Genomic DNA, 27,578 nt, shown 5'->3' with positions numbered 1-27,578 from the left:
GCAAGATATGGCTCACTGGCTCACTAATACAAATAGGCTAACTGTGAGATATAGCTCACTAACACAAATGAGCTAACTGCAAGATATGGCTCACTAACAGAGATGGGTTACATGCGAGATATGGATCACTAACACAGATGGGCTAAATGCAAGATATTGCTCACTAACACAGAGGGGCTAAATGGGAGATATGGCTCACTAACACAGATGGGCTAAATGTGAGATTTGGCTCACTAACACAGATGGGCAAAATGTGAGATATTGCTCCCTAACACAGATCCACTAAATGCAAGATTTAGTTCATTAACAAATGAACTAAATGCATGATTTTGCTCACTAACACAAATGGGCTAACTGCAAGATATGGCTTAGTGACACAAATGGGCTAAATGCAAGATATTGGGCCTCATTACAACTCAGGCGTTAAGGGTTAACGCCGTCGTTAACCCTTAACGCCTGATTCCGATTTTAACGGCTGCTTTTAGCAGCCGTTAAAATCCATGGCGCTAAACCGCCTTGGTGCTAATTACGCCACCGTAATTTACGGTGGCGTAATTAGTGCCTTCCCCACTCCCATTATGCCCTATGGGGCAAAAATGGGAATGGGGAAGGGTAAAATGGGAAATGGGGATTTACTGCCCCACTCACCTTGGAATGGGGCGGTAAATCCGCCATCCACCATGGTGTAAACATAGTTTACACCATGATGGTAAAGTTGGCGTACTTACCGCCTGGGTCGTAATGACCCCCATTGTTCCCTAACATAGATGGGCATTTGTGTTAGTGAGCAATATCTCACATGTAGCCCATCTGTGTTAGTGACCCATATCTCGCATTCAGCCCATTTGTGTTAGAGAGACATATTTCGCATTTAGTCCATTTGTTTCACTAAGCCATATCTTGCAGTTAGCCCATTAGTGTTAGTGAGCAATATCTCGTATTAGCCCATTTGTGTTAGTGAATTAAATCTTGCAGTTAGCACATTTGTGTTAGTGAGCAATATGTCACATTTAGCCCATCTGTGTTAGTGAGCCATATCTCACATTCAGTCCATTTGTATTAGAGAGTGTCATGGCCACTTGGCAAGGACCACAGTGCCATCATCTAAAGGGTCCAAGTGGACCCAGTCCTGGTGCCTTTGGTGCCAGGCTCATGAGAAAGTGTGCTCTGCACACTTAATTTCTGGTGCACATGTTATTTCCTTCTCTGCATGTTCCCCACGTGCATCCAGGTCGGGCGTGGCCATAGGGAAACATTGGGCTGCACGTGCAGCATCCTCTGGGAGTGGCAAGGTGGGGCCACAAGGCGGAGCCAAAGGGGTGTGGCTGAGACCAGGTTATTTAAGCCTGCCCCGCCCGCATGCAAGTACTTTGCATTAGTCTGCTTAAGCAGCGTAACGCTCATCGCCGCCTGAAGCGTTCTTACCTGATTCCAGCAAAATCATTGCTTGAGGCGCAGCTTACCTGATTCCAGCAACATCCTCTCCAGTGCGCATTTAACCTGATTCCAGCAATACCAGCACCAGAAGTGCATCTTACCTGACTCCTGCAATTCCATAGCCTGCAGCGCATCTTACCTGATTCCAGCAGTCATCGCAGTCGAGGCGCATCCTCATTTGTTCCGGGCATCTGGCAGGTCTTCGGATAGCTACCTCTCACCAGACGTCGCCAGAACATCCCTGCAGGAGAAAAGGACAAACAAGGTTAGAAACAAATAAAGACTTAACGCTACGTTTGTACGCAACTTAACCTTTGTGCTTGACCTTAGAACCCAATTTACCTTCTACTGGGGACCTCGTAAACTCCTCTGGCCTCCGTTTGGACTCGCTCCCAACACCGCGACTCCGCTGGGCCCTTCATCACTTACTGGGGAGAAGGAAAGACATTACAAGGGTTCCGGACAATAATCACAGAAGAAAGACATTGCAAAAGGATACGGACAATAATCATTGTTAAGAAACACTTACCTTCAAAGTGGATCAGCCACAGCCGGTCTGGGCTCCCACGCACACAGACCAGTGAAGAAACTTGGTCCATTTAAGGCACCCCTATAGTTGAGAAGCTGGACGGAGAGCTCATCCTCATAAATAAGCAGGTGAGACCATATGGGTAGACGCATGCTCACCTCATTCTGGGAAGAAGGGTTGGAGGGAAATCATAGTCCAACCACAGCTTTCTCACTGCCTCTCGTATTCTCTCAGGGGCAGTGTCTGTAACCAGTGCAGTCCACACGACAGGAGCTGGGGAAGAAGCCTGATCCAGGGGAGCCAAGTCCAGGGAAGGCTGCAACCGTGCCCCAACGCTCCCGCAGAGACCATGTGAGCGTAACAGAGAGACATATTTTGCATTTAGTCCATTGTTGTCTCTAAGCCATATCTTTCAGTTAGCCCATTTGTGTTAGTGAGCAATATCTTGCATTTAGCCCATTTGTGTTAGTGAGCAATATCTCACATTTAGCCCATCTATGTTAGTGAGCCATAGCTTGCAGTAAACCCATCAGTCTTGGGGAGAAATATCTTGCATTTATCCCATTTGTGTCACTGAGCCAAATCTTGCATTTAGCCCATCTGTGTTAATGAGCCATATCTTAAAGTTAGCCCATCTGCGTTAGGGAGAAATATCTTGCATTTAGCCCATCTGTGTTATTGAGCCATTTCTCGCATTTAGCATATTTGTGTTAGTGAGCCGTATCTTGCAGTTAGCCCATTTGTGTTAGTGAGCCATATCTTGCAGTTAGCCCATTTGTGTTACAGAGCAATATCTCACATTTAGCTGATCTGTGTTAGTGAGCCATATCCTGCATTTAGCCCATCTGTGTAGTGAACCATATTTTACAGTTTGCCCACTGTGTTAGGCATCCATATGTCGCATTTAACCCATCTGTGTTAGTGTGCCATATCTTGCAGATAGCCCATTTGTGTAAGTGAGAATAACTTGCAGTTAGCCATCTGTGTTAATGAGCCCTATCTTCCAGTTAACCATCTGTGTTAGTGAGCAATATCTTGCATTCAGCCCATCTGTGTTAGTGAGCCACATCTCGCATTTAGCCCATTTGTCTTAAAGAGCAATATCTCACATTTAGCCCACCTGTGTTAGCGAGCCATATCTTGCAGTTAGCCCATCTGTGATAGGCAGCAGTATCTTGCAGTTAGCCCATCTGTGTTAGGGAGCAATATCTCGCATTAAGCCCATCTTTATTAGTGAGCCATATCTTGCAGTTAGATTACCTGTGTTAGGGAACCGTATCACGCATTTAGACCATCTTTTTTAGTGAGCCATATCTTGCAGTTGGCCCATTAGTGTTAGGGAGCAATATCTTGCACCTAACCCATTAGTGTTAGTGAGCGTATCTTGCAGTTAGCCCATCTGTGTTAATGAGCCCTATTTTGCAGTTAGCCATCTCTGTTAGTGAGCAATATCTTGCATTTAGGCCATCTGTGTTAGAGAGCCATATCTTGCAGTTAACAGATCTGTGTTAATGAGCAATATCTCACATTTAGCCCACCTGTGTTAGTGAGCCATATCCAGCATTTAGCACATCTGTTTTTGTGAGCTATATCTTGCATTTAGCCCATCTTTGTCAGGGAGCAATACCTCACATTTAAACCATCCGTGTTAGTGAGCAATATCTTGCATTTAGCCCATCTGTGTTGGTGAGCCATATCTTGCAGTTAGCCCATCTGGGTTAGAAAGCAATATCTCACATTAAGCCCATCTGTGTTAGTGAGCCATATCTTGCAGTTAGATTACCTGTGTTAGGGAACAATATGACCCATTTAGACCATCTGTGTTAGGGAGCCAAACCTTGCAGTTTGCCCATCTGGGTTAGAGAGCAATATCTTGTATGTAGCCCATTTGTATTAGTGAGCCACTGAGCCATATCTTGCAGTTAGACCATTTATGTTATAGAGGCATATCTTTCAGTTAGCCATCTGTGTTAATGAGCCATATCTTCCAGTTAACCATCTGTGTTAGTGAGCAATGTATTGCATTCAGCCCATCTGTGCTAGTGAGCCAGATCTCGCAATTAGCCCATTTGTGTTAATGAGCAATATCTCACATTTAGCCCATCTGTGTTAGTGTGTCATATCTTGCAGTTAGCCTATCTGTGTTAGGCAGCAATATCTCACATTTAGCCCACCTGTGTTAGTGAGCCATATCCCACATTTAGCATATCTGTGTTTGTGAGTATCTTCCATTTAGCCAATCTTTTTAGGGAGCAATACCTCACATTTAACCCATCTGTGTTAGTCAGCAATATCTTGCATTTAGCCCATTTGTGTTAGTGAGCCATATCTTGCAGTTTTCCCATCTGTGCTAGGGAGCAATATCTCGCACCAAGCCCATCTGTGTAAGTGAGCCATATCTTGAAGATAGCCCACTTGTGTTAGTGAGCATATCTTGCAGTTACCCTATCTCTGTAAGTGAGCAATATGTCGCATTTAGGCCATCTGTGTTAGAGAGCCATATCTTGCAGTCAACAAATCTGTGTTAGAGAGCAAAGATCTCACATTTTGCCCATCTGTGTTAGTGAGCCATATCGAACTTTTAACCCTTCTGTGTTAGTGACCATATCACTCATTTAGCATATCTATATTAGTGAGCCATATCTTGCAGTTAGCCCATTTGTATTAGTGAACCAGTGAGCCATATCTTGCAGTTAGACCATTTGTGTTATAGAGGCATATCTTGCAGTTAGCCATCTGTGTTAATGAGCCATATGTTCCAGATAGCCATCTGTGTTAGTGAGCAATATCTTGCATTCAGCCCATCTGTGTTAGTGAGCCATATCTCGCATTTAGCCCATTTGTGTTAATGAGCAATATCTCGCATTTAGCCCATCTGTGCTTGTGAGCCATATCTTGCAGTTAGCCCATTTGTGCTTGTGAGCCATATCTTGCAGTTAGCCCATTTGTGTTATTAAGCAACATCACACATTTAGCCCATCTGTGTTAGTGAGCCATAGCTTGCATTTAGCTCATCTGTGTTAGTGAGCCAAATCTTGCATTTAGCCCATTTGTGTTAGTGACCAATATCTTGCATTTAGCCCATCTGTGTTAGTGACCAATATCTTGCATTTAGCCCATCTGTGTTAGTGAGCCATATCTTGCAGTTAGCCCATCTGTGTTAGGGGGCAATATCTCGCATTAAGCCCATCTGTGTTAGTGAGGCATATCTTGCAGTTAGATTACCCGTGTTATGGAACAGTATCACGCATTTAGATCATCTTTGTTAGTGAGCCATATCTTGCAGTTTGCCTATCTGTGTTAGTGAGCATTTCCTGCATTTAGGCCATCTGTGTTAATGAGCCCTATTTTGCAGTTAGACATCTGTGTTAGTGAGCGATGTCTTGCATTTAGGCAATCTGCGTTAGAGAGCCACATCTTGCAGTTAGCAGATCTGTGTTAGAGGGGAAATATCTCGCAATTCGGACAACTATGTTAGTGAACCATATCTCACATTTAACCCATCTGTGTTAGTGAGCCATATCTCGCATTTAGCCCATCTTTGTTAGGACGCAATATCTCACATTTAGCCCATCTGTGTTAGTGAGCCATATCTCTCATTTAGCATATCTGTGTTAGTCAGCCATATCTTGCAGTTAGCCCATTTGTATTAGTGAGCCACTGAGCCCTATCTTGCAGTTAGACCATTTATGTTGTAGAGGCATATCTTGCAGTTAGCCATCTGTGTTAATCGGCCATATCTTTCAGTTAACCATCTGTGTCAGTGAGCAATATCTTGCATTCAGGCCATCTGTATTAGTGAGCCACATCTCACATTTAGCCCATTTGTGTTAATGAGCAATATCTCACATTTAGCCCATCTGTGTTAGGCAGCAATATCTTGCAGTTAGCCCATCTGTGTTAGGAAGCAATATCTCGCATTAAGCCCATCTGTATTAGTGAGCCATATCTTGCAGTTAGATTACCTGTGTTAGGGAACAGTATCACGCATTTAGACCATCTTTGTTAGTGATCCATATCTTGCAGTTTGTCCATCTGTGTTAGGGAGCAATATCTTGCATCTAACCCATTAGTGTTAGTGAGCATATCTTGCAGTTAGCCCATCTGTGTTAATGATCCCTATTTTGCAGTTAGCCATCTGTGTTAGTGAACAATATCTTGCATTCAGCCGATCTGTGTTAGTGAGCCACATCTCGCATTCAGCCCATTTGTGTTAATGAGCAATATCTCACATTTAGCCCACCTGTGTTAGTGATCCATATCCAGCATTTAGCACATCTGTGTTTGTGAGCTATATCTTGCATTTAGCCCATCCTTGTTAAGGAGCAATACCTCAAATTGAACCCATCTGTGTAAGTGAGCAATATCTTGCATTTAGCCCATCTGTATTAGTGAGCCATATCTTGCTGTTTGCCCATCTGTGTTAGTGAGCATATCATGCAGTTAGGCCATTTGTGTTAATGAGACCTATTTTGCATTTAGCCATCTGTGTTAGTGAGCGATATCTTGCATTTAGGCCATCTGGGTTAGAGAGCCATATCTTGCATTTAACAGATCTGTGTTAGAGGGGAAATATCTCGCATTTCGGCCATCTGTGTTAGTGAACCATATCTCACATTTAACCCGTCTGTGTTAGTGAGCCATATCTCGCATTCAGCCCATCTTTGTTAGGAAGCAATAACTCACATTTAGCCCATCTGTGTTAGTGAGCCATATCTCGCATTTAGCATATCTGTGTTAGTCAACCATATCTTGCAGTTACCCCATTTGTATTAGTGAGACACTGAGCCATATCTTGCAGTTAGACCATTTGTGTTATAGAGGCATATCTTGCAGTTAGCCATCTGTGTTAATGAGCCATATCTTCCAGTTAACCATCTGTGTCAGTGAGCAATATCTTGCATTCAGCCTATCTGTATTAGTGAGCCACAAATCACATTTAGCCCATTTGTGTCAATGAGCAATATCTCACATTTATCCCACTTCTGTTAGTGAGCCATATCTTGCATTTAGCCCATCTGTGTTAGGCAGCAATATCTTGCAGTTAGCCCCTCTGTGTTGGGGAGCAATATCTCGCATTAAGCCCATCAGTATTAGTGACCCATATCTTGCAGTTAGATTACCCGTGTTAGGAAACAGTATCACCATTTAGACCTTCTTTGTTAGTGAGCCATATCTTGCAGTTTGCCCATCTGTGTTAGGGAGCAATATCTTGCATCTAACCCATTAGTGTTAGTGAGCATATCTTTCAGTTAGCCCATCTGTGTTAATGAGCCCTATTTTGCAGTTAGCCATCTGTGTAAGTGAACAATAGCTTGCATTCAGCCCATCTGTGTTAGTGAGCCATATCTCGCATTTAGGCCATTGGTGTAAATGAGCAATTTCTCGCATTCAGCCCATCTGTGCTTGTGAGCCATATCTTGCAGTTAGCCCATTTGTGTTATTAAGCAACATCACACATTTAGCCCATCTGTGTTAGTGAGCCATAGCTTGCATTTAGCTCATCTGTGTTAGTGAGCCAAATCTTGCATTTAGTCCATTAGTGTTAGTGAGCCATATCTTGCAGTTAGCCCATCTGTGTTAGGGAGCAATATCTCGCATTAAGCCCATCTGTATTAGTGAGCCATATCTTGCAGTTAGATTACCCGTGTTATGGAACAGTATCACGCATTTAGATCATCTTTGTTAGTGAGCCATATCTTGCAGTTTGCCCATCTGTGTTAGTGAGCATATCCTGCATTTAGGCCATCTGTGTTAATGAGCCCTATTTTGCAGTTAGCCATCTGTGTTAGTGAGCGATATCTTGCATTTAGGCCCTCTGTGTTAGAGAGCCATATCTTGCAGTTAACAGATCTGTGTTAGAGGGGAAATATCTCGCATTTCGGCCATCTGTGTTAGTGAACCATATCTCACATTTAACCCGTCTGTGTTAGGAAGCAATATCTCACATTTAGCCCATCTGTGTTAGTGAGCCATATCTCGCATTTAGCATATCTGTGTTAGTCAGCCATATCTTGCAGTTAGCCCATTTGTATTAGTGAGCCACTGAGCCCTATCTTGCAGTTAGACCATTTGTGTTATAGAGGCATATCTTGCAGTTAGCCATCTGTGTTAATCGGCCATATCTTCCAGTTAACCATCTGTGTCAGTGAGCAATATCTTGCATTCAGGCCATCTGTATTAGTGAGCCATATCTCACATTTAGCCCATTTGTGTTAATGAGCATCATCTCACATTTAGCCCGTCTGTGTTAGGCAGCAATACCTTGCAGTTAGCCCATCTGTGTTAGAGAGCAATATCTCGCATTAAGCCCATCTGTATTAGTGAGCCATATCTTGCAGTTAGATTACCCATGTTAGGGAACAGTATCACGCATTTAGACCATCTTTGTTAGTGACCAATATCTTGCATTTAGCCCATCTGTGTTAGTGAGCCATATCTTGCAGTTAGCCCATCTGTGTTAGGGGGCAATCTTTCGCATTAAGCCCATCTGTGTTAGTGAGACATATCTTGCAGTTAGATTACCCGTGTTATGGAACAGTATCACACATTTAGATCATCTTTGTTAGTGAGCCATATCTTGCAGTTTGCCCATCTGTGTTAGTGAGCATATCCTGCATTTAGGCCATCTGTGTTAATGAGCCCTATTTTGCAGTTAGCCATCTGTGTTAGTGAGCGATATCTTGCATTTAGGCCATCTGTGCTAGAGAGCCATATCTTGCAGTTAACAGATCTGTGTTAGAGGGGAAATATCTCGCATTTCGGCCATCTGTGTTAGTGAACCATGTCTCACATTTAACCCGTCTGTGTTAGGCAGCAATATCTTGCAGTTAGCCCATCTGTGTTAGGGAGCAATATCTCGCATTAAGCCCATCTGTATTAGTGAGCCATATCTTGCAGTTAGATTACCCATGTTAGGGAACCGTATCACGCATTTAGACCATCTTTGTTAGTGATCCATACCTTGCAGTTTGCCCATCTGTGTTAGGGAGCAATATCATGCATCTAACCCATTAGTGTTAGTGAGCATATCTTGCAGTTAGCCCATCTGTGTTAATGATCCATATTTTGCAGTTAGCCATCTGTGTTAGTGAACAATATCTTGCATTCAGCCCATCTGTGTTAGTGAGCCACATCTCGCATTCAGCCCATTTGTGTTAATGAGCAATATGTCACATTTAGCCCACCTGTGTTAGTGATCCGTATCCAGCATTTAGCACATCTGTGTTTGTGAGCTATATCTTGCATTTAGCCCATCCTTGTTAAGGAGCAATACCTCAAATTTACCCCATCTGTGTTAGTGAGCAATATCTTGCATTTAGCCCATCTGTATTAGTGAGCCATATCTTGCTGTTTGCCCATCTGTGTTAGTGAGCATATCCTGCAGTTAGGCCATCTGTGTTAATGAGAACTATTTTGCAGTTAGCCATCTGTGTTAGTGAGCGATATCTTGCATTTAGGCTATCTGGGTTAGAGAGCCATATCTTGCAGTTAACAGATCTGTGTTAGAGGGGAAATATCTCGCATTTCGGCCAACTGTGTTAGTGAACCATATCTCACATTTAACCCGTCTGTGTAAGTGAGCCATATCTCGCATTTAGCCCATCTTTGTTAGGAAGCAATAACTCACATTTAGCCCATCTGTGTTAGTGAGCCATATCTCGCATTTAGCATATCTGTGTTAGTCAACCATATCTTGCAGTTAGCCCATTTGTATTAGTGAGACACTGAGCCATATCTTGCAGTTAGACCATTTGTGTTATAGAAGCATATCTTGCAGTTAGCCTTCTGTGTTAATGAGCCATATCTTCCAGTTAACCATGTGTGTCAGTGAGCAATATCTTGCATTCAGCCTATCTGTATTAGTGAGCCACAAATCACATTTAGCCCATTTGTGTCAATGAGCAATATCTCACATTTATCCCACCTGTGTTAGTGAGCCATATCTTGCATTTAGCCCATCTGTGTTAGGCAGCAATATCTTGCAGTTAGCCCATCTGTGTTGGGGAGCAATATCTCGCATTAAGCCCATCAGTATTAGTGAGCCATATCTTGCAGTTAGATTACCCGTGTTAGGAAACAGTATCACACATTTAGACCATCTTTGTTAGTGAGCCATATCTTGCAGTTTGCCCATCCGTGTTAGGGAGCAATATCTTGCATCTAACCCATTAGTGTTAGTGAGCATATCTTTCAGTTAGCCCATCTGTGTTAATGAGCCCTATTTTGCAGTTAGCCATCTGTGTTAGTGAACAATAGCTTGCATTCAGCCCATCTGTGTTAGTGAGCCACATCTCGCATTCAGCCCATTTGTGTTAATGAGCAATATCTGACATTTAGCCCACCTTTGTAAGTGAGCCATATCCAGCATTTAGCACATCTGTGTTTGTGAGCTATATCTTGCATTTAGCCCATCTTTCTTAGGGAGCAATACCTCAAATTTAACCCATCTGTGTTAGTGAGCAATATCTTGCATTTAGCCCATCTGTAATAGTGAGCCATATCTTGCAGTTAGCCCATCAGTGTTAGAAAGCAATATCTCACATTAAGCCCACCTGTGTTAGCCATATCTTGCAGTTAGATTGCCCGTGTTAGGGAACCATATGACACATTAAGACCATCTGTATTAGCGAGCCAAATCTTGCAGTTTGCCCATCTGGGATAGAGAGCAATATCTCGTATGTAGCCCATTTGTATTAGTGAGCCACTGAGCCATATCTTGCAGTTAGACCATTTATGTTATAGAGGCATATCTTGCAGTTAGCCATCTGTGTTAATGAGCAATATCTCACATTTAGCCCATCTGTGTTAGTGAGCAATATCTGACATATAGCCCATCTGTGTTAGTGAGCCATATCCCGCATCAAGCATATCTGTGTTTGTGAGTATCTTCCATTTAGCCCATCTTTTTAGGGAGAAATACCTCACATTTAACCTATCTTGCATTTAGTCCATCTGTGTTAGTGAGCCATATCTTGCAGTTAGCCCATTTGTGTTAGGGAGAAATAACTCGCATTAAGCCCATCTGTGTTAGTGAGCCATATCTTGCAGTTAGATTACCCGTGTTAGGGAACAATATCACGCATTTAGACCATCTGTTTTAGTGAGCCAAATCTTGCAATTTGCCCATCTGGGTTAGAGAGAAATATCTCGTATGTAGCCCATTTTTTTTAGTGAGCCATAACTTGCAGTTTGCCCATCTGTGTTAGGGAGCAATATCTCGCACATAGCCCATCTGTGTAAGTGAGCCATATCTTGAAGATAGCCCATTTGTGTTAGTGAGCATATCTTGCAGTTAGTCCATTTGTGTTAATTAGCAATATCTCGCATTTAGCCCATCAGTGATAGTGAGCCATATCTTGCAGTTAACCCATCTGTGTTAGTGATCTATATCCCGCATTTACCACATCTGTGTTTGTGAGCTATATCTTGCATTTAGCCCCTCTTTGTTAGGGAGCAATACCTCACATTTAACCCATCTGTGTTAGTGAGCCATATCTCACATTTAGCCCATCTGTGTTAGTGAACCATACCTTGCAGTTAGCTCACTGTGTTAGTGAGTCATATCTCTCATTTAGCCCATATGTGTTAGTGAGCCATACCTTGAATTTAGCCCATTTGTTTTAGTGAGCATTATCTTGCATTTGCCCCATCTCTTTTAGTGAGCCATATCTTGCAGTAAGCTGATCTGTGTTCAGGAGCAATACCTCACGTTTCATCCATCTGTATTAGTGAGCTGTGAATCTCATTTACCTCATCTGTGTTAATGAGCCATATCTGGCATTTAGCCCATCTGTGTTAGGGAAACAAATCTTGCATTTACCCCATCTGTGTTAGTAAGCCATATCTCACATTTAGCCCATCTGTGTTAGGTAGCCATATCTTGCAGTTAACCCATTTGTATTAGTGAGCCATATCTTGCAGTTAACCCATTCGTGTTAGTGAGCCAGTGAGCCATAATTTGCAGTTAGCCCATTTGTGGTGGCGAGCCATATCTTGCAGTTAGCCATCTGTGTTAATGAGCCATATCTTGCAGTTAACTATCTGTGTTAGTGACTAATATCTTGCATTTCGCCCATCTGTGTTAGTGAGCCATATCTCGCATTTATCCCATTTGTATCACTGAGCCATATATCACATTAAGCCCATCTGTGTTACTGAGCCATATCTTGTATTTAGCCCATATGTGTTAGTGAGCAAAATCTCATATGTAGCCCATCTGTGTTAGGGAGCCATACCTTGTGGTTAGCCACTTTTTGTTAGTGAGCAATATCTTGCATTTAGCCATCTGCGTTAGTGAGCCATATCTTGCAGTTTGCCCATCTGTGTTAGGGAGCATTATTTCGCATTTAGCCCATCTGTGTTAGTGAGCCAAATCTCGCATTTAGCCCATCTTTGTTAGTGAACCATATCTTACGGTTAGCCCACTGTGTTAGTGATCCATTTCTCGCATACAGCCCATCTGTGTTCTTTTGCAATATCTTGCATTTAGCCCATCTGTGTTAGTGAGCCATATCTCGCATTTAGCACATCTGTATTACGGAGCAATATCTCACATTTAGGCAATCTGTGTTAGTGAGCCATATCTCGCATTTAGCATATCTGTGTTAGTGAGCCATATTTTGTAGTTAGCCCATTTGTATTAATGAGCATATCGTGCAGTTAGCTCATCTGTCTAAGGGAGGAATATTTCGCATTTAGCCCATCTGTGTTAGTGAGCCATATCTCACATTTATACCATCTCTGTTAGTGAACTATATCTGACAGTTAGCCCACTGTGTTAACAATACATATCTCGCATATAGCCCATCTGTGTTAGTGTGCCATATTTTGCAGATAGCCCATTTGTGTTAGTGAGCAATATCTCACATTTAGCCCATCTGTGTTAGTGAGCCATAGCTTGCAGGTAACCCATCTGTTTTAGGGAGCAATATCTTGCATTTATCCCATTTATGTCACTAAGCCAAATTTGCATATGGAGCATTTGTCTTAAGGAGCAATATTGCGCATTTAGCCCATTTGTGCTAGTGGGTCATACCTCGCACCGACGAACCACAGAGCACAGGGAACACATCACCCCTGGAGGAACCTGTGATGGTGATAATTGATGCACATCAGAATGTTAGAAAGGTGAGTGGATATGGTCTGCATTTAGTTAGAACAGCGGGGTAGGAAAGGTACTGACACTAACCAACCCTACTAAAAACTCACACTTCCGCATACACCTTCTCAAACTCTGAAGTAAACACAACCATACCTCCACAGCACAACACACTGCATGCTCTTCACAACACCACAAAAACGAAAGAAACCACACATAGGGCCTCATTACAAGTTTGCCGTTCCGGAAACAAGGGTGCCAGTGAGGTCTCCGCCACCCATGTTTCCAGACTAGCAAACTACGAGTTTGGCTGCCGGGGGCCACTGCGTTCAACATAACATAATATAATATAGTACAATTCATTTTCTCATAGAGAAAAAAGTGCATTGATTCAACACCCACAGATGTGCACCAAATCAAAACAACTTGGTCATAAAGTGTCCCCGATATTCCTTGTGCTGGTTTGGCGTTGAACTGTCCAGTAGTTTTTTAAAATATTTTTACAAAAAAGGGGGTGCACCTGCTCTCAAAAATGTTTTGTATATCTCCCAGTGTGCTTTGCAGCAGAAAGGCCGAGAGGCTTTTCAGAAATGAAATACCACCATTTATTTGATCAATGTGAGATGTTCCCACTGGAATATCGAAGGAAACTGAAATTGAAAAGTGCTCAAAATGGAATTTGGAGGAGTAAAAGGATACAATCACATCAGGCGAGAGGCGGAGAGAGGAATTTAGGTATATGTTGGGGAGCTAGTTATGGGTAGAACATTTTTGCCTTATTGTGGGAATCCTGGGGATACCTCGTGAGATTACCATGGTTACGTTGCAAAATGCGCTCGGAAAAGAAACTGCGTCAAATGAAACAAAGAGTGATAGGGGCTAATGGGAGAGGAACTGGGAAGAAAAAGGCTATTGAGAGAAGTGGGAGGACCAAGAAAAGAAGAATGAGTACATGGTGAGTATCTGTCAAGATGGGAAAGACATTTTATTTTCAAGCATTTTTTCCATTATTGCAGGAATTGGCACACCACAACGCTATGGCAGGAATAGGCTTTAGCAAAAATTATTCCTGTGTACTTATCGCAGGAATAAGAAGTGAAAAACAAATATTGTATAACTGCAGAGATCACATCTACTAGGCAGGGGCAATGGACCCTTAGGAAAAATGGGTGCACAGGCACCGGTCCGGTAAGCCTACTGGCACTGCTGTTACCGGACCGGCACACTACAGGTCTGCTTGCCCAAAAGAGGACACCCGTGGGAATGCACAGAGGTCTGACTTGCGCGAAGCGGCCCAGAATTTATTACCCAGAACCCCAGACAAAGTGAACATTGTGTTTTTTCCCCACCAAATATCACATTTTGTCAGGATTGTGGCTAATAAAAACTGGGGCAATTTGCACAAGGCAGACTTATGTGGATTCCCACGGGTGTCCTCTTTTGGGAAATGCATGTGGTCCCTATTTTCCTTGTTGGCTTCGACACCCTAGGCACAAATCTGTAGGCTGCCCACATGAACAAAATATGTTGTGCCGAAAGGCTTGGGGTGGTTACCCTTTTCCTTTTGCACCTCGGTAGGTGCACCCACACATGTGAGGTACCGTTTTCGTCGGGACACGTGTGGGGACACATCCGCTCCCAGGGAAACACCAATGTTCTGCTGGCATGGGGGGTAATTTGTGGACTGCCCCTGCAATTGTGTCCCAGCCCACCAAAATATCTGCCTAGACGGCCCATTCCCACCCACACCACCAACAATCCAGCCCCAGTCTCACCCACCCCACTGACAGTGGGCCCTAACGATAGAATAATAAAAAGCAGTACTCACATAATGTTGCAGCTGCTCACATAGAAAAAGCTGCAAACAAAACAAAAAACATGTGTTACCTACGATCACACCAGCAAAAACAAATGCAAAAACAAAAACAAGCATGACCCCCTCCTTGCAAGCCATCCCTGGTGGTCTACTGAACCTCACCCCCCAGTAAAAACCCATTTACCCCTTTCTACGGGCAGATATCTGTCCCCATGGAGGGCTGCATGACATGGCCCCCACTCCATTGTAGGTGGGTGCAGGGGGTCACCACCCCTTCCCATTAGAAAATTCCCCATCGATTTGGGGTGCCCCACAGCCCCCCTAAACTGCAGTCTAACATTTTCACTTTTTTCCTTTGGTAACCCAACTCCTCTTGGCGCAGATGGGCCCAATAGTGTACCAATGTGGCCTCAGGGTGCCCAAACCTTACTGCCCCACCCACTAGGGGGCCTGTTCCACAGTTTTTGATGGCCATCTACCCCTCTCCCCAAATGGGTGGCAGGGGCACCTCATGCAGGCTTTACTGAGCCTCCTACAAACGGTTGAGTGAGGTACACCCCCCTCCATTTGGGGTGGTGGGAGAGGGCCACCAGAAATTGTGGGACAGGCCCCCCAGTGGGTGGTGCAGTAAAGTATGGGCACCCCAGGGCCAGATTGGCACACCAATGAGCCACTCTGCGCCAAGGCAAGTTTGGTAAACAAATAAAAACATTGTAAATGGCAGGCTGCACTTTAGGTGGCACCCTAAACCACCAGGTAGTTTTCTAATGTAATGGGGGTGACCCTCTCCCCCCCACACCAAATGCAGGGGGCATCTCATTCAGCCCTCCCTGGGGGTAGATAAGAGGAGGCATCTCTTGCAGCCCTCCCTGGGGTCAGATGCACCTTCCTAGGAGCAGATATCTGCCCCCAGGGAGGGCTACAATGAGTGCCCCCATTTCTCCCTGGGGTGAGGGGGAGAGGGCCACCCCCATTTCTGTAAAATAAGTCCCTGGTGGCTAGTGCCCCCTCCCACCCAAATCTTCCTTTTGTTTTTTGTTTTTTTTCATTTGTTTCTTTTTCATTTTGCCCCCTTCCCTGGGGGCAGATGATCAGCCACCTGCCCCCAAGGGAGCCCTAACCTGCAGGCCCCATCCTTTGGAGGGCCTGCACACTTATTCCTGGTGTCCCTCCCCCCCAATAGGATGAGGGGCCACCGCATGTACTCCTGCCTGGGGACAGAAATCTGCCCCAAGGAAGGCTGCAAGTGGTGCCCCCCCTTCTCACTTGGTGTGGGAGGGGGAGGGCCACCACCCTTTAATGAATAAAAAAATCCCTGGTGCCTAGTGGTCCCATCACCCCCACCCCTCATTCGCATTGCATTTTTATTTTATTTTGTATTTTTTTTATTTGTCCCCCTCCCTGGGGGAGATGATCAGCCATCTGCCCCCAGGGTTGTGCACATATTTTCCCCCATACTTTGGGGGCCAGGGGAGGGAGAGGACTGCTTACTGTAAGCAGACTCCCCTCCTCTCAGACAGATCCCTGGTGTCTAGTGGGCATTGCTGGGCGTGGATGGAGCGCTCTGTGCCCTATCCGCACCCAGCAATGCTTTCACAAAAGGTGTCATTGGAAAGTGGAGAATCTCCCCTTTCCAACGACACCTCCCTCGATCTCCAGCTTGAAATACAGCCGGAGATCGAGCGGGACAAAGTGGGAGACTCACCTTTCATTTTCACTGCAGCAGCCTGAAATGGCTGCTGGGGTGAACATTACTTCCACTTTCACGCCAGCGTGCATTACACACGCTGACGTGAAATTGAAGGTAATCCAGCCCCCTGGCAGTGAGGGGGTTGAATTATTGTTTTGAGCGATCCCTGCTTTTATTTCCTCAGTAGTAGCCTTTAGTTGTACCTCCTTTACATTGCCAATTCCATCCTCTACCATGCAGGGCATCCTCACCATTGTTTCGACATACATTTTGGTGTGCAAATCAGAGGCAGTTTGTTTATGCGATTCTGTCAGCAAATGTGTTTCCTTTTCCTACGTTACACGTTACTTTCTCATGGGCGTTACCTTTCATTATTGCTGATCACTTCGGAAGCGCAAGTGCTGACAATAGTTTCACTATCAAAGTGCCATGTTGGATCTTGGTTCCATGAGATGTCAGAAAACCCCTTTCAGCCCATAGTCGGCCAAAGTTGTGGACCACCCCGAATGCATACTGACTGTCAGTTTATATGGTTACACTAAGTTTTTCAGAAATTTCACGTGCTTTGGTTAAGGCTATTATTTCCACAGCTTGTGCTGATTTATGTGGGATTCGTTTGCTTTCTTCAATCGTTTTCAGTGTGGTAATGGCATAAGCAGCAGTTGATATGCCCTTTGGTAATTTAAAACAAGAGCCATCACAAAATAATTCTCCATCTGGCTTTTTCAGCTGTATCGGTTAAATCAATTCTTCCTTTTGGCTCTTGCTCAGTTATAATTAAGCAATCATGTGATAATTTCTCCTCGCTCTTTGCTTCACTTGGAGGCAATAATTCAGCTGAATTGAAAGAGCAACATCTCTTAATTTGGCTATGCGGTGCAAATAGGATCAGTTCATATCTTGTTAGTTGGGCGGATGTGAGATGTTGCATCTGCTTTCTATTTAAAAGAACATCTACTGAATGGGGTACCATCATGGTTATAGAGTGACCTAAAACCATCCCCTCAGTTTGTTTTACTGACGTGGAAGCAGCAGCAACAGCTCGCAAGCATCGTGGCAGAACAGATGCAACAGGATCCAATACAGAAGAAAAATAACCGCATGGTCTATTTTTGCCCCTGTGTTCCTGAGTCAAAACAGCCAAAGTACATCCATCACTCTCATGTACAAATAACATAAAACGCTTCTAATAATGTGGCGTGCCCAAAACCAGAGCTGAACTTAACACAGCTCTGAGAAGGTCAAAAGCAGTTTGACATTCCATGTTCCATGGCAAGGGCATGGTAACATCCTTCTTCGTCAATGCCACTATAGGTGTTACAAAAACAGAAAAGTTAGGAATCCACTGTCTACAATATGAAGCCATGCCAATTAAGGCCCTGGCTTCCTTTTGCGTATTTGGAATAGGCGTATCAGAGATGTTTTTTCTGCGTTCTGGTGTCAATCTTCTTCCATCCTTCGATAGGAGGTAGCCCAAATAGGCCACCTCTTGTTGACAATACTGGAATTTCTTTAAAGATGCTGTGTCTCCATGTTCCGCTAAATGCTTTAACAACAAGACAGTACCCTCCATGCAAATTTCCTCTGAATCTGCAGCTATAAGCAGGTCATCAATGTATTGCAATGAAATGCATCCTGATGGTAATTGAAGCTTGTCAAGCTGTTCTTTTAATGCTCTACTGTAAATAATTTGGCTTTCAGTGTAACCTTGCGGAATACGTGTGAATGTGAATGAGCATCCTCCTAACGTGAACGCGAAAAGATATCTACTATCTTGATGAACTGGGATACTTAAAAATGCATTTTTCAAATCTATTACGGTAAAATGTGATGCTGAGGCTGGAATCATAGTCAAATTGTAGTGACATCGGGGGCTAGCGGGAATTGCGGAACAACAATTTTGTTGATTTCGCGTAAGTCAATTATAAAACGGTAAGGGAATTCATCACCTCCTTTCTTGGAAACTGGAAGAATCGGGCTATTACATATACTTCCAGAAATGTCTTCAATTACATTTCTAGAAATGAAGTTGGACACAATGCATTTCAGGGCTTGCTCACCCTCAGCTGAAATGTTGTATTGCGGAATGCGTGGCAATGTAACTCCTGCTTTCAAAACTATTTTAAATGGTTCCACTTTTAAAATACCTACATCATTATCATTCATTGCCAATATACCAGCTGGTACTTTACTTAATTCAGTCGGTAATGGTAAAGACATGAATTGCGATACAGGAGTTTGTTGTGGCGAAATCGTCAATTATACTCTATCAGTTGAACAATAAATGACTGCATTCAATTTCTTCAACAGATTCAATCCCAACAAATTCTCGCCGCAATTTGTCGTCAAAATAAATGGACAAAATTCGGTGAATGGACCTAATGTGATTGGCACAGGCTGTGAAACTGGACTAATTACTGGTGTACCTGAGAACCGTACTGAAACATTGTTATGCCCTGACAGTGGTATATTTTGAACCCGTTGATGGTCGATCGAACATTTCTGTGCACCTGTGTCCACTAGAAAAGTATGTTCCCTATTCCCAACTTTCATTTCTACGTAGGGCCCTTTCTGTTAACGGGAATAGGCACTGGCTCCAAACCCTGCTTCGGGCTGTCCTAGGGGAACAGTACATCATCAGGTGTAAAGTCTCCGGAATAATATGCATTGGAGGGATTATCACAAACATTTGCACCATTCATGGTGTTCTGTTGCTGATTCTGATTAACTTGATTCTCCTGAAATTGTGACTGAAACTGACTTCTGTTCTGGCATCCTATTCTTTGACGACCTCTAAACGGTCTTCTCGAAATAGTACCATTCAATCTCTGTAATTGCGGGCACTGTGCTCGCCAATGGCCTTCTTGTCTGCAATAGGCACACTGATTTATACCTATTGGACCTCCATGTATGTTGGACGACAGTGCAAATTGGACTCTATATAGTGTGTTCCCTCCACCTCTATTTCCTTTGGATATCTGCTGTAGTAACACTCTTGTTTTCAGGTCTCCTTTCTTCCTTTCTACCTTGTCCTTTTCTAAATTCACTTGGGTTTCATAATATTGGGCCATGTGTCATACTTTAGATTGTGACTTTGCTTGCCATGCACTTTCAGATGTCATGATCAATGTCTGAATTTCAGGTAACAATCCTCGCACAAATTTGTCCACAAATAATGTCTTCCCAGGTTCTGTACTCAAATCTTGACCACTAAAATCTGCAAATACTTCTTCAAATCTGTTAAAGAATTCTGTCACCCCTTCTGATTTACCTTGTAAACAAGCAGTCAATTTGTACCAAACTTTTCTTTTCTCAGGTACTAACGTTTTCAATTTTGATGCTATCTGTGAGGGCAAAGTTAAAATTACTTGCAGAGGTTATTCTCCAGCCTTTCTTTCACTATCAACTCTAATCAACGATTCCAATGTATCTCCTAGCATCAACGCATCGTCCATGATTCTAATTTGTTTCCATATATCAGCAGGAAGAATCACTGGGAACAATAAATCTATATCACTTAGTGTAAAAACAGATGAGTTCAAAACGGGTTCAATTTCCTTATAAAAACCAGCAGGATTTTTCCTAATATCAGGGACCAACTGTTTTATAGTGTTCACTTCTTGCCTAGAAAAGGGGACATGTACAAGCTGTGCAATATAATGGGCTTCTATCGTACGTGCTGGAGTTTGCCCTAAGGCAGGAGCACCTCCCTCATGGGTAACTGCAAAGTAGGGGACTCTGGATCTGAAGGTCTATTAAGCAACAAAGCCAAATCAAGGGAAAAAGCAGCAGTTCCCGTCTCGGACGAGAATGCTCTATTATAAATTGTCATCAAAACAACAGGACAACACACCCGCTTTTTCATGCACTCATCCGGTAAATATTCCACCATAACTTGTAACACCTTTCTCTGCATTTCCGGTGTATATTGACTAAACGTATCATGTACTTCAATCGGGGATATGGTAACATCCGTAATCCATCTAAGCGCATCTCTCGTACAAATATGCATCTCTTCACTAACAGGTTTCAATGCCGGAAGAAGTCATTTCTGGACATATGACATATGCGGTTCACGCTTATTCATTATATCTTTATGGAATCGGTCAAGTTCTCACTTAAACACAAATATTCGCCCTACATGTTCTCGTATTTTCGCCGCATTATCTTGTGAATGGGAAAGGACAATCAAATTGCGCAATTCTTGCAGTATTACTATATCAGTTAAGTCACTTCATACATTAACAAGATAATCTTCCATATATTCTAACAATACCTGTTGTTTGCCAAAGCCTTTATGATCAGATATGGAATTTTGCACGGTCACTTCATTGCCATCATCAATATACGTCTCAGCCCACTGTTTCAGTTCGTCTTTCCGTTCCTTATCAATCGTACTACTAATACTTCCTCTTTCAGGCCCCACTGATGCAAAACTGCCAGCTAAAGGGTACAACTCATGCTCTGTAGGAGGTGGAGGAAATGATGTCATTGGGGCAGATGGGACGGTTATTGCAGGTGCAGATGCAAGCATAGGAGTAGCTGAAGGAGGAGATACATAGGGAGGTGGTGCAACTGGGTCAGTACTTGGATTATCATTTCTTTGCTCATTCAGTTTCTTATTTATCAATTCGTCTGATGTATGCAAATCTTGTGAAGAGTCTATTTTCTGTCTAATTGGAAGGCCCTATCCATGTTTCTAATGGCTTCTGTTGATCATGCACTAACACTTTCTCTGAATTTGACTTGTGTCTACGTGCGTGTTTCTTTCTACTCTTCAGGCGTTGATTCGCTTCCTTCCTCCATTCCCTTAAAGCAGCGAACGCTGTGGGCCTGGCCATCTTTCGTAGCAGTACTGATTCTAAGGGGCCGATTCATGGAACAAACGTGCGCTGAAAACCTTGGCGCAAGCAGGCGCAAGCATGAAAAAACAGGCGCACACGGGCGCACACGTCATTACAAAAGCTTAAACGCCGTGCAGGACGCACACAGGGAAAGCACACAACGTCCGCGCACACACCAAAAAGGGGGCGGGACATGGGGCGTAACACATGGAATGGGGAACAACACGTGAAAAAGAAGGCGTAACTGGGGAAGTACTGCTGGGAAGTACACGGAACGCCCGCACGCACGCGAACCACACGTATTCATGGAATCGAATAGGGCAAACTCGCACACGGGCAAAGACACGGACAGGCCTAAACACGTCCGCCACAAGAAGGCAGGTGGTAGCGTGCCTGCGCATTACAAAACTGTGCGCAAATAAAAAGCACGTATATACAGCTATGATGAATGTCCCATACTGTGGCCCCCTAGGATAAATGACGTGCACGCAACACACAGGCAGTCCATAAAAAGAAGAAAAAGAGACAAGCGCCCCCCAGTAGCCCATGTGCGTGCAAAAATGACACATGCAGTACAGTGTGGCAGCCAGGAGCCCAAAAAAAACATACGCGATCAACAGGCAGGCCAGTATGGCCGTAAAAAAAGGGGTACGTGACAAACACGACACCCGCTGTGTGAAAAATAGCATGTGCGTGTATTCCTGGGGTTCGCGGGAAGTTTCACACGCGATTGGCCCTGTGCGAGTGGGGTACGTGTATTGCTGGGGTTCGCGGGAAGTTTTACACGCGAAAGGGCCCTGTGCGAGTGGGGTACGTGTATTACTGGGGTTCGCGGGAAGTTTTACACATGAAAGGGCCCTGTGCGAGTGGGGTACGTGTATTCCTGGGGTTCGCGGGAAGTTTTACACGCGAAAGGGCCCTGTGCGAGTGGGGTACGTGTATTCCTGGGGTTCGCAGGAAGTTTTACATGTGAAAGGGCCCTGTGCGAGTGGGGTACATGTATTCCTGGGGTTTGCGGGAAGTTTCACATGCGATTGGCCCGGTGGGAGTGGGGTATGTGTACTCCTGGGGTTCGCGGGAAGTTTTACACGCGATTGGCCCTGTGCCAGTGGGGTACGTGTATTACTGGGGTTCGCAGGAAGTTTCACACGCGATTGGCCCTGTGCGAGTGGGGTACGTGTATTCCTGGGGTTTGTGGGAAGTTTTACACGTGATTGGCCTTGTTCGAGTGGGGTACGTGTCTTACTGGGGTTCCCGGGTAGTTTCACACGCGATTGGCCCTGGGCAGCGGGATACCACTCACCTTCTGCCTTGTGTGTAGAAGAACGCGTAGCCAACACCCACCCGCTGTGAAGTAATAGCGTGTAAACCCCAACGGCTGGAAAACACATGCCCGCACCCCACAAAAAGCACGTGCAGAGCAATGGAAAGCCACGTGGGATCTTCAACCCGTGCCAGGGCAATGCCCGACTGCAATACGTCACAGGCGCGCTTACGCGCTAAGGGCCTTTGGTCCAATGAAATCGCGTACGTGTGCTGACGTGCTTACGCGCTAAGGGCCTTTCCTCGGATTTCACAATGACGTGCACTTTTTTCACGTGCCAATTCACTCTGCATCAAGCTGGCCACGTGTACATACATGGAAGACCACGCTCCTGCCCTGAAGGCCATTTTCCTGCCCCCCAGAGCCCCGAGCATGCTCCCACCTGCCATCTGCTGCTGCCTGACTGCCTGCTGCCCACGTGCCCTGCTATTTGGTGCCTGCACGTCAGCCAGGGTTCCAGTTGCTGTGTCCACCCCTGCTGGAACAGAAGACTCCCGACTGGGATACCATCGCTCCACAGCCCAGCCCCAGGACCCAGTTGTCCACCCATGACTGAATAGGGGGTCGCCATGTCGGGGCAAACACCATCTGAGACCACTGGCGAACCCCAGCCAGAGAGGCAGAGGGCCACCAGCTTCAGTGTGAAGGAAGTTGGTGTCCTGGTGGAGCATGTCCTGGGGCATTATGATGCCCTCTTCGGATCATCACGCGCCAACAAGGAAGGATGGGAGAGGATCTGGGATGACGTAGTGGTTGCCATCAACGTGGAGGGGGTGGCAACCCGCGACATCAAGCACGTCAAGAAGCGCTGGGAGGACTTCAGGTCCAGTACCCTCCACAAGGCCCGGCGCCTCGCAGAGGGGGGCTGGGTCAGCATGAGTGACATCCAGATCAGGGTCCTGGAACACGTATGCCCAGCGCTCCACGCCCAGATCCTTCAGAGGAAGACCCGTCTGGAGTTGAGCGGTAAGTGGCCAAGCATTGGTGTGCGAGACAGGGCATGTTGCAGTGTGCTGGTAGTCTGATACTTGCATGTAAGTGTGACATGGGCCATGTATGGATGTGTGTGTGCAGCGACATGATGGTCATGCATGTGAGACCAGTAATGTGTGAACCACATGGTTGGTGCATGAGTTCCAATGCTACTTGGGGAGCTGTATGGCAAATGCACACATGAAAGCATGCCAGTGTCTCTTCTTGCACATGGTGGGGGTGTGAGAGATGGATTCTGCTGTGATGTGCATGTATGGTGCACATGTGTGTGTGTCTGAGAAGTGTGTCTGTGACTTCGATACGCCATGGATTCATGACACATGTCCGTGATAATGTGTAGATTCACTCATGCAGTGCGGTCACCGTTGTATGCACTGTGTCTATCCACTGTGTTTGTGGTGTACAAGGCATGATGCATGACCCTCCGGTGATGTGTGTGCATGGGATCAGTGTAGCCAGGATGCATGTGAGTTTGAAGGCAACATTTTGATTAATAGAGGCCCTTGTACATGGATGCTGATGTTGATTGCAGGCGCCATGCCTGTTTATGCATGTGTGTTGCATGCATTCACCCATGTGTTGTGGAGGGACAGCATGGAAGTGATGTTAGACACTGCCACTCATGTGTTATTGCTTCCTGTCTAGGGGAATATTGTACTGTACCCTGATGCTTGTGTTCTATGTCTCCCTCTACACAGCGTCAAGTGAAGAAGAGGGCGGAGACGGCGCTGTGGAGCCAAGCGGCGGAGATGCCTCTACTGGGCGGCGACGCAAGGCCCAGTCACCCTCCCAGGACTTGCCATCATCCAGGAGCGAGGGGGCTGGTGCCACGTCTGCCACTACGGCTGTGGCGGAAGGGCCGGGTGAGCCCCCACAGGGGCTTGCAATGGCGGAAGACGGTACGGAGAAATCCAGGTTGGTGGTCTCCACAGAGTAGGAGGAGCCCGCTACTGAGCCGCATATGGGGCCTGGTGGGGGAAGTACCACTGGTGCAAGTGGTGCTGTCCAGGGCCAGGGTCAAGAGGCAGCACAGGTCACCGCGGAGGGGCCTGTGCATGTCCCTGTCCTTGACCCTGTGACTGCACCACCATGCACCAGCAGGGAAGCCCCGTCCCAGGCCTGTCCGCAGGTAGGGGAGAGTGCCATGTCATTTGCCTCTCCACTACCTGCGGACGAGGGGTCCCATGAACGCATGGGCTCCGTCCTGATTGGTGTCGCATTGCGCACGCGTGACATTCGTGATGACGGGCGTTCTTCCTGGGCAGAGAACACACGCCATCACGAAGAGCAGCATCACAACGTGGCACTGTTGGGAGGGGCCTTGGTTGGTGGGTTCCTACATGTGACGCGCACTCTGGCGGACCTCTCCTCCTCTGTGGAGACTATGCACCAGTCGTTCTCCCTGCCGTCTTTCAGCCCAGATTCCACCAGGGCCCCCTGTGGACCTGGCCTGACCAACACAGCCAGTTAGGTGGAGATCCTATCCCTGCCACAGTCGGGAGTCAGCGGTCCAGCACGGGTGGACACCACAACTGGAGACCAGCTGATGGAGGATGTGCAGGCATCATCGGACAAGGCACATGGACAGCAGCAGCAGCAGGAGCAGGCTCTAGGTGGGAGCAATAATGGCTCGGGCCATTGACATCAGGGGGTCAGGCATCAGCCAGAGGGCAGGAGGACCCTGGAATGGATGTGTCTTCCGTGTGGCTGCGGTTGGGCCAGCGCATAGAGGCAGAGCGGCGGCGGGCGGAAGAGGCGTGGCTCACCATGGTCAGGGCGGAGTTCTCCATGCGTCGGGCGTTGAGGCGGGCAGAGTGCCTCGAGGCGACTCGCAGGGAGTTGGAACAGGCCATGAGTGCCTCCCTGCGAGACCTCGGGGCCAGGGAAGAGGCCCGCCTCTGGGACATCGACATGGAGTTCGATGATGTCCTAGCCCGGGACACCACAGAGTGAGCCGCAGGACTTGCCCGTCGCCATTGTATATAGTCAGATAGTGTTAGGTTTCCTTTCCTTTTCTTTTTCATTTTGGTTGCGCTTGGACAATGCACCACGTTTTTGTATATAGTTTTTTATTAGGTATTATTTTTGGCAGGTTTCATTTCATCAGTTGGGCTCATGGACCCTGGATTGTTCATTTCTGCATAGTTCACCATTGGATTATTCTCATTTTTTTCATTTTCACCATGGAGCAATGGATTTCACTTTCTTTTTTCCCTTGGATTTGCTTTGTTGGACTGTGACTTTGGACACCATTTCTTTTGGATTTCTTTGGATTATGATTTCTTGTTTTTTATTCTTTTACGGACATGCAGCATTTCTTTAATTATTCCCATTGTTGTGTGTTTTCTTTTAATTACATTCATGTTGTGTTTAATACATTTTTTTTCTTCATACTTCGATGTGTGGTATTATCTCATTGGTTTCATGCATGTCATGATATGGGTTTTCACATTCACTTGCACCCATTGTGTGTGTGTGACGGGCATGTGTTCATTTACATACTTGCCTTTGGGGTTGTATCATGTAATTGCCTTTTCTATGTGGGTGGATGCAATACTTGGTTGGGTCTTTGGGCTGGGGAGGCTGGCCATAAGGGCCATGATTGAGGATTGTCATGACGTGGGGGCAGGGGGACATAAGTGGGACATGAGTGGGGGCCTGCTGGCAGGTGCCCCGCACTGCTGGGGGGTGGGGGTGCAGGGGGACATGAGTGGGACATGAGTGGGGGCCTGCTGGCAGGTGGCCTGCACTGCTGGGGGGTGGGGGTGCAGGGGGACATGAGTGGAGCCTGCTGGCAGGTGCCCTGCACTGCTGGGGGGTGGGGGTGCAGCGGGACATGAGTGGAACATGAGTGGTGGCCTGCTGGCAGGTGCCCTGCACTGCTGGGGGGTGGGGGTGCAGGGGTACATGAGTGGGACATGAGTGGGGGCCTGCTGGCAGGTGGCCTGCACTGCTGGGGGGTGGGGGTGCAGGGGGACATGAGTGGAGCCTGCTGGCAGGTGCTCTGCACTGCTGGGGGGTGGGGGTGCAGGGGGACATGAGTGGAACATGAGTGGGGGCCTGCTGGCAGGTGTCCTGCACTGCTGGGGGGTGGGGGTGCAGGGGGACATGAGCGGGGGCCTGCTGGCAGGTGCCCTGCACTGCTGGGGGGTGGGGGTGCAGGGGGACATGAGTGGGACATGAGTGGGGGCCCACTGCTTGGGGGAGGGTGCTGGGGCACATGAGTTGGTGATCAGTAGTGCAAGCTGACATGTGGCTTGGCTGGGGGGCATGCCCATGGTGGATGGGCTGCCTGCGGGACATGACCAGGGGTGCAGGGTAGTCCCCTGTGGTGTGGGCTGCCTGCAGGGGCCGTGGAGGGTGTAGAGCGAACACCTGGGAGGACCCACACTGCCAATTCACGTGTAGGACTCCACGCGAACCTCCGAAATACACGTACCCTGCTCAAATCACGTGTGAGACTTCCCGCGAACCCCAGTAATACACGTACCCCACTCGCACAGGCCCTTTCGCGTGTGAAACTTCCCGCAAACCCCAGTTATACAAGTACCCCGCTCGCACAGGGCCAATCGCGTGTGAAACTTCCCACGAACCCCAGTAATACACGTACCCCACTCGCACAGGGCCAATCGCGTGTGAAACTTCCCGCAAACCCCAGTAATACACGTACCCCACTCGCAGAGGGCCAATCGCGTGTGAAACTTCCCGCAAACCCCAGTAATACACGTACCCCACTCGCACAGGGCCAATCGCGTGTGAAACTTCCCGCAAACCCCGTAATACACGTACCCCACTCGCACAGGGCCAATCGCGTGTGAAACTTCCCCACGCACCCCCCGAAATA

Source organism: Ambystoma mexicanum, chromosome 5q (assembly GCF_040938575.1).
Source record: "Ambystoma mexicanum isolate Mex_15411 chromosome 5q, UKY_AmexF1_1, whole genome shotgun sequence".
NCBI classification, from domain to species: domain Eukaryota; kingdom Metazoa; phylum Chordata; class Amphibia; order Caudata; family Ambystomatidae; genus Ambystoma; species Ambystoma mexicanum.
Note: the sequence above shows the minus strand (reverse complement) of the source record.